The following is an 8,752-nucleotide window of genomic DNA, read 5'->3' on the forward strand; positions in this document are numbered from 1 at the left end:
CCCCTTCATAAATCTGACACATACAAATGTATAGATATATAGATCTGTCTTCTTATTGGCCCGAGTAGTTGTTTTGCATAGTTAAAATTCTATTCAGCCAAAGGAAGTCCTAAAGCCTTTGGCATTCATAATGCATTTTTTTTTAATTAATAAGATGCTTTATTAATAAGTAATTTGCTCATTGTGCCATAGCAAACTTCCTTTGCAAATGTTTGTACAGGGGACAAGAAATCAGCTGCTAGCTACAAATACTCCTGCTTTGTACTGTAATCAAACAATAGGGAAATGTAGATTCCTATGTCCTGTGTAATAGATCAACTGTATTATAACACGCCTCTCCCTGGTTGACTACTGTAAGAGATAAGCTGCCTTTCGTTCTATAAAGGGTTCTGTATTCTAGTGTGTCAAGACACTTATTGTATAACTATTGCAGACATGTACTACAAACATCACAATATGAATTTGAAATATATTTTATCTATACATTTGTATTAAATGTATATATACACAATTGTATATAGCAGGGACTGCAGGCTCGAGTAGATAGTGTATAGGAGTGTGTCTTGTTTGTTTGTTCAAATGATCTCTGTCAAAACTACTGGCAAGCAAATATTAACGTAGGCTTTCCTACAGTACATTGCCAAAAACCTAGAACATATTTTTGCAATTATAACGTTTGCTAATGTTAAAAAATTGTCTGAGACTGGCAGCAATAAACGTACTTATTCATGTGTATTTTTTTAAATTAGGCTTTAAGAGTAATGAGTACACAAAATGGGTCGTCTTGTACCACATGATCAGTCAGTGAGTGTGATTGGCCCTTGCTGGCATGCACTCTAATGATTTAGCCTCAGTGACTTAAAGAAGTGATGGTCGTTCGCTGAAATGATGGGTGGATGACAGGAGCTTTCAGCACAAAACTACATTAGCAAGCAAAGATGTGAATCCTTAACAGCACTTAGTGTCAACCCAGGTCACACAACTAGTAAATTATGTCCAGAGGCCACTTGAATAATATTCAGATCAATATTTGAAATGTGTGTGTCACTAGGGGTTGAAGTTCACTGACACCACTTACCAGATATCAATTAATTATCAGGGGGAATAATCCTTTCCTTATTATTGTGGACTGATGAATGGACTGGTTTTATTCTTGACTGAGATGCAAAGATACAGGATTGTGCTATCTTGAAAGACAGGATTGTGTAATTCTAACACATCTGGCAAAATATTTGTGGTTATTTGAAAGAAAAAAAAACTTTATTTAGCAGCAAACTGCTTAAATTGTTTTTTAATTACTATTAATCACATTCCCCTTGCTATTCATCCAATCATCTAATATATATATATATACATATATATATATATATATATATATATATATATATATATATATATATATATTTTTTTTACAGGTGTCATGAATTATAGTTCTAGGAAAAAGAGCACTTATATGAAAATCTTCTGCAGCAATGGGGAATAGCACTTGAGCCCCTAGACACTCTACACATCCTGTGCTCCAGTCCTGAAGTCTCTGGTTTAGTTTTCCATAGGCAGCTGGTAATATGAACTCATCCATTGAAATGCTCTGCTGAAATCACATTGACAATGAAATCCTGACAGCAGAGGACCCATAAGATATATATGAGTGCAGCCAGCTCATTCCTATACCCACCTTGCCTTCCAAACGCAAACCGTCTTTCCACAATCACAATCTCTCTGGTTTCCGTGCAAAAGGGAAATTTTAACTTATGTGCCCGTCCTTTTTCTTGTCAGGTGGTAAATAAAATACTCACAGAAAGGCAATGGCAGCCTCTTAAGAATGACTGCTCAGGTTTTTGGTTTTTCAGGAAAAGAAATATGTCAACATTGACAGTTACTGAAGTGCTTTTAACGGCACAACATAATCTTCACGCCCCGCTGGATTAATGTTACCACAGGGAACGATTCATTTTGAACTTACATCTGTTCATGATATAAATCTCAAAAATGTCAAACATTTGCGCACTCAAGACAATCTGAGTGGCTATCCCTTTCAGTCTGGCACTTCCCAGCTCGTAGTGGAAAAGATTTCACAAACTGTATCTCAGTTGATCCTAACTCTGGCAGGCCCTAACAATACTCCAGAGGGTTCTTAGGTTTCCCTGACAACGTCGATCAGCTCGTTCTGGGAACAATATGGTCTTTATCAAATCAACCACAGGAGAGCTTTCCCGTCTTCTCAATCTACCTGAATTAGCACTTTAGCTAAAAGGGGGGTCAAGTAGTTTTAGAGATTATGTTCTGTTAAATATTGCTGGCTGTATAATGCTTACACTATGGTGTCCCCTTTCACCCCTTACTAGTAAAGTGAACACAAATTGTATAATAAGGCTATGCTTGCCTAGGTTGGTATTTTGAAAGTACTACTTGTAAGTTTTAATTAGGGTAAGAAATTATCTCAGTGGCTTCTCAGACCTTAATCTATTCCTCACTGCCATAGAAACTTCTTCTAACAAACAATAAGGTCCCTTTTTTAAAGAAACTGGATAAAGGGTAATTTTTCAGATAATGATAAAACAATGTATCATCCCTAAGTGTGACTGTCACTGTTTTCCATGGGGGCAGACTTGTGTGAACTGCAACCTGAACACCTTGATACCACACAATCATTGAGAAGTTTTCTGCTGACAGTCGAGCCTGCTGAAGACATTATGGTTCACTGGACTACATCTTATTATGGTCCTGGCTTTTTAAATCGATTCTATTATGTTTATGAATTCCTTGTTTGTCAAATATCACAGCTACTGGTGATATCTCTTTTTACCTGCATGTTCATCCCATTCCCTGCAGAAAGCTAGGAGGTGCTGGTAGAAGGACTCAAAGCCAGCAAGGGGAAACATCTTTAGAAATAGATGTTCTGGAAATACAAAAAAAACAAAAACCTCCTGTGTACTGCGAATTGTGGAAAGTTCCCACAGAAAGCAGGATATCCCATAGGTCGAGGAGCACAGTAGCGAGTAGACTAAGTAGACTGACTAAGATTAAGTTGGTTGGAAGAGGTTCCTCTGGTCTCCACAGATACACAATGGACACCTCTAGTATAGTCTGATGTAAATAACAGGTCTGTCCAAATGTTATACAGGAGGTGTTCAGAAATCAGATTTAATATACTTTTCAATGTTTTTCTTTAAGGCCGGAAACCTGTCCGAAATCTTAAAAGATTTCACTGTCTGTGTTGCAACTTTAGCACAAAAGTGTACCAGGGATTAAACAACAAGCACAGCCTGACAGTTATGTTGGGTAACTCAAGGAGGCAGGTATGTTAAACACGATGAGTGAGAAGGCTACATCTGTTCTCTTACTCATCCTGTTTGCTATGTTACTTGGGCCAGGCCCAGAGGAATATTTTCAATGATACTAAAGCAACGAGAACTGGCGAACGAGGGAGCCAGCTGGGACTGTGCTTTGGTTCTCAAAGAATATTATTTAACCCTGACACCTGCAAGCTATTTAATCAGCTTTTACAATGGGACATGAAGGATGAAGGGCTGGAGGGCCACACACTCAAATGTTTTCATTGTAAATGACGGAGAAACCACTGTGCTTTCGGATGTTGTAGTTATTTGAAGTTTTGTACCCTCTAGCTCACTGGGGGACCTCACATCGTCCATCACTTTCTCAGCTATTTTGTATGCCTTTTGTGTGTTTCAGTGTAAACATGGGCCAGGTTCATGAAAAATGAAAACTGTCTGATCTTGGGAAATTCATGAGTGAGAACAGCAGATTTGAAGGTGAAATTAAAATAATTTGTCCCCTTTAATCTCTGAACATGCTGCTTTTTATTGAATCAACTTTTTAAGTACCTTAAAGCATCTGCGCTTCGCGGATGTGGTTCAGCACTCCTCTGGCGCTGGAGCAGACCTTTTACTCCATATTACATTCAAGCTGTTAACACGCCACACAAAATAGGATGAAGCTGTCAGCCCATTGAGTTTAATGGGCAGTCACTAACCAGTTCCACATGACACAAAGGGAATGTATGGTGGACGAGATTCAGGAAGACTGTGGCAAAAGAACTTGATAAATAAACTGATGAAATGGAACCCTTTTACCCCATTTTTTCATCAGTTGTTCTTTGAGGGCAAGGCTTGCCAAAACTAGGAACTGAAACTTGTAGAAATCAGGGAGATCGGGTTAACAGAGAGTGAGATCAATGCCAGCCTTTTTGCAACACTATTTCTGCCAATGTATTGCAAGACACCCCCCACACACACATCTCCCTTTGGGGGGGATTGAAATTCACCAGTGTTAATGTTGATTTATTCCAATATATATAATGGATGCCAATGTTTCAGAATTTAATTAACTTTCTATAGGTTGGTTAGTTACTGCAGCATTGGTTTTAAGATACACTGTTGGTGGTATGCATGACTATAAGTATATAGCTGTGTGAAATACCAGGCTTTTAATGTTTGGGTATCTACTGTACATATTTGTGTTGGTATTCTGCATTTGTCTTGTTTATTGTGGCTTCTAAAAAACTGTATTCTGATATTACTTGCCCTGCCTATATTTAATATGCTGTATTCTTTTTCTTTATAAAGATGTTTACTATGCAGCAGTAGTAGTAGGCTTCTGTTAAGTTTATATGAATCATGCCCTGTCCAGAATAAATCAGAGTGAAGAAAACAAAAACACATTTCAAAATAAAATTAGCTCACAGTCTATCAAAACATTTTGTTAAAACAAACACGGATTAAAAACAAAAAAACTAAAAACAAATACCAGCTCTAACAGAAAACTAAATAAAAGCATAGAAGCAACCAAGACAGTTCATTTAAGGGATGATAAAATAAATGCTAAAGTTGTTTGTTTCTTGTTTTGTAACATTTCCTAGTTTTAGAGAAATGTGTCCCTGTATTTGATGTTGAAATGCAATTGTTTCTGGCATTAGAGATGCAACAGCATGTACTGTCTGGGATCGCCTGTAACATAAGGTCTAATTTTACAGTCATACCAGCTCATTTAGGACAAGAACCCAGAGAGCAGTTGAGGTAATGCGGTGCTGATGCTTCAATCATGCATATGTATTAATATATTCCACTGAAATAAAACATGTATCTGCCTATTCTCAGAGAAAGACAATTCTGTATAGCCAAAAACATCCTTGTAAATATATTGTGACTGTAATGTCACCAGGCTGCTCTCTCCTAATTAGCGCCATATGCCCTGCCAGATCTGGTTACCTCTGCTTTTCAATGTGTTCTTGTGGTATCTTTACCCTTTCGAATATACTTTTCATACCCTGCTTTTGCTGGGAACAGCCGTGAATTGAGCAATGGATTACATGCAACTAACCACACAGGAGTTGAAACGGCACAGCTTGACTATATATAGTATGTATTTGTCACTGTGTGAACAGCCGTTTTTTGACATTGTTGCTATATGAAAATAATCAAATTCTCACACTGAGCAGACTAATACAAAAACACATCATCAGCAGCATAGAGCTAACCTCACTCTGGCCTTAGGTAAATTTGTAAGAGCTTTTGAGGTTAGTTTTAATCTTTAGGTAAATACATGTGTCTTTTTTTCACTTAGTATGTTGTGTTTTTTTATGATATTTTGAGGGCAGTCCTGCTCGTCACCATTCAGAGATTGCAGTCCATTTATTTGCTCATTCTCAGGCCCAGCCTCAGGATGCAAGCTTAGATTTCGCTGCTGTTTTGTGCAGGTCTTTGGGGGCTTTCATTCTCCCATGCTATGGTTCTGTACAGCTGTTTTCATAGCAACCCTGGGACAGCAATGTTTATGTTTTTTTTATTTGTTTATCTCACCATCCAGCTGTTGTGCTTTTCAAATTGTATTTCATGCACAGCCAAACCCTTTTTGTTTTTCAATAAGGATAGTGTTTTGAAGACACAGGGGTTGTATAAAAATGAGAAACACTTGCCATGACCTAACGATAGTGAGGAAGGCCACTGTATGCACTGATTCCACATGATTAGTCTGCAAATTCCTCTATTTGAATAATTTACTCTGGAGGGATACTTGACCAACCCTCAATGATTACCATCTATATTTCCTTCTGGGAAACTGGAGATGGAAATCAGCAATCCGTTCAGTCCTGCTGAGTGCCTGGTTCACTGTCTTACCATTTTTGACTGAAACTGACTCGCAAATCTGAGGTGAGTTTTATACAGAAGTTTTATAGGTACAGAAAAAACTTTCTAAGTAGCAGAGACGAAAGAGAAAGCAAACATGAACCATTAATCATTTTATTTGGCAAAATCTTTCCTTTATTTTGGCTTGTGTGAGGAATGAGCTTTAGGAAAAGGGAGTACACATGATTATTTTAAATATGTCCAATTAAGGAAGTGTTGTTTGCTCTGGAAATGCACAATTCATCAATCTTCATACAGTGAGTAGAACGATTGTGAAGGCTTTTGTAGAACTGAGTACACATGCCTAAAGAATTAATAGTTTTAAAAACAACAGCATTATATAAAAACTTCCTGATGGCTGTAATTGCATCAAAGTTTTATCAGCATCGGCACAGATGTTACCCAGCCGATCCTACCCTCTGAACTCGGCTCTCTCACCTTTTAGTCTCGATTTACTTTCATCTCCCTCCTCCTAAAACCTTTCTAACTTTACTCAAATACAACATTTATTCTCTTCTTATTTCTGAAATATATTTGCCTCCATTAGTATGTGTTAGCTTGTAGCTATTATATATAGTCACTTACAATAGGACATTGATTTAACATCTCATCCGTAGGATGGCGCACAAAGAGGTTAGGTGACTTGCTCAGGGTCACACTGTGAGTCAGTCAGTGTCAGTGGTGGGATTTGAAATGGTGACCTGGTTACAAGCCCTGGACTTTAATCACTGGACTACACTTTAGTCTGTTTGGTTTTATAATATCTACAGACAGAACAAGTGTTAAGAAAAAAATATACATGACAATTTCAGAGGAGTGAGTCTTATCAGATTTACCATTTATATTTGATTTCTGTAAGTACAGACAGCAGATTTGTTGCTAGGAATCATGGGAATCAAATTAATTGGTGACTCATGTAAGATACTGGGATAGGGATTTTAAAATGCTTCTAGGAGATATATTATAGTGAAAAGCACTGCATTAATGGTACATTTAACTAAATTAATGTATTAGCCTTATGTCATTATAACAAACAGTGTTTGAAGGCTTTTTTTAAATACAAAAGCATTAAATAAAAACATGAATGGCTCAAGAAACTTGGTTACTATAGAGACCAGGGGGTACTGTAAAAGAATATAAACATGACTCCTGTGCAACAGATTTTAAACACATTTTAGTATTTATTTACACTGTGATGCTTTTTTAGGTGTTTTCTGTGTGTCTGAAAGTATTCTCAAATAATTACAAATAAACACCAAGATGTGTTGAAAACATGTTGTGTTAGATCTTGAATTCTATAAAAACACTTGGTTTTACACTCTAGGTACAATAGCAGAAAAATGAAGCAGGTGAAAAAATATCGACCGCTAAAAAGTCTGTAGTCAAGTTCAGATTTTTTTTAACAGCACCAGATCAGAAGCTTGTAGGCCCGAAATGCTTTCTGCTCAAAGTGTTCCACTTACCCAGTCTGGCTTGGAACACGGTGTACTGCAGCTCCTTATCTATATATCCAGTGGTCTGATCTGGTGATTAATCATTGAAATACTGTGGTGCTTATAGCTGTTTGCCTATTTATTAATTATTCCCAGGTGCATTAGTTTTAGTAACACAAACAACCCTCAGGCAACTTGTTCCCCACCTTATGCCCTGGATTTGTTTCTTCTAAACCCACGAAAAAAAAAATAAAAACCTTTTATAAACAGATGTTTTTACCTCTTCATTATGCTAATATTAGTGTTGCAATGCCCATGCACAAAATGCGACGATAAAACAAACCTGGCATTTCCAATGATGCCTTTCTATTCATAACCACGGGCTTACAGAGTTCAAGAATGGCATACAGGTGATTTCAATCCTAGTAGTTATTCATTCAGTTTTGATGCTCAGCGTTTTTGTTGAACACTGAAGCACGTGCCAGTCGTTACAACTGTGTAATGCCTGCATTTCAACTGCAATCCACATGCATGGCACCTGTACTGTAACCATGGAGTGCTTGGAATCTGTCAAGGAGCTTACAGGTACCAGGCAACAATACATTGCTTCCCCACTGTTCCACTAACATACAGTACAGCTGCTTGGTTCTACACTTGGATCTGTGCTGGTGTAGGACGTTCATTTAGTAAATGACTGTAACACTGAGCCTGTCCATCACATATAGTTGGCTATATTATGTTTTCTGGGCTTTAACACAAATGTTCAATTAACATGTGTAGCCCTTTTTCTTTGGTTACACTTTTTGCGACTCTTGGAATCTCATCTTGAATACTCTTAATGGCTAAATACATTAACGACATAGATCTTCCATTGAGATCTAGCTGAAACAACACAGGGTCCTGTTAAACAACCTTAAAATAAAACCAAATAGAAAAGCACACAGCATCCTTCCTTTTGATCATTTTTATTGTCTGCCTCCGTGATTGACTGCCGAGAAGATTAAATATTATGTAATCTGGCAGGCTGTTTTCATTGGAACCAAATGGCATTAATTTATAATAAAGGAACCCAGCATGGAAATGAAAGCAGGCTACTCAAAGCATGGATGTTTTATATCTTATTATATATCTTTATGTGTATCATCGGATACAGAATTAGAAACAAAATGAAAA

Source organism: Polyodon spathula, chromosome 19 (genome assembly GCF_017654505.1).
Source record: "Polyodon spathula isolate WHYD16114869_AA chromosome 19, ASM1765450v1, whole genome shotgun sequence".
Lineage (NCBI taxonomy): Eukaryota > Metazoa > Chordata > Actinopteri > Acipenseriformes > Polyodontidae > Polyodon > Polyodon spathula.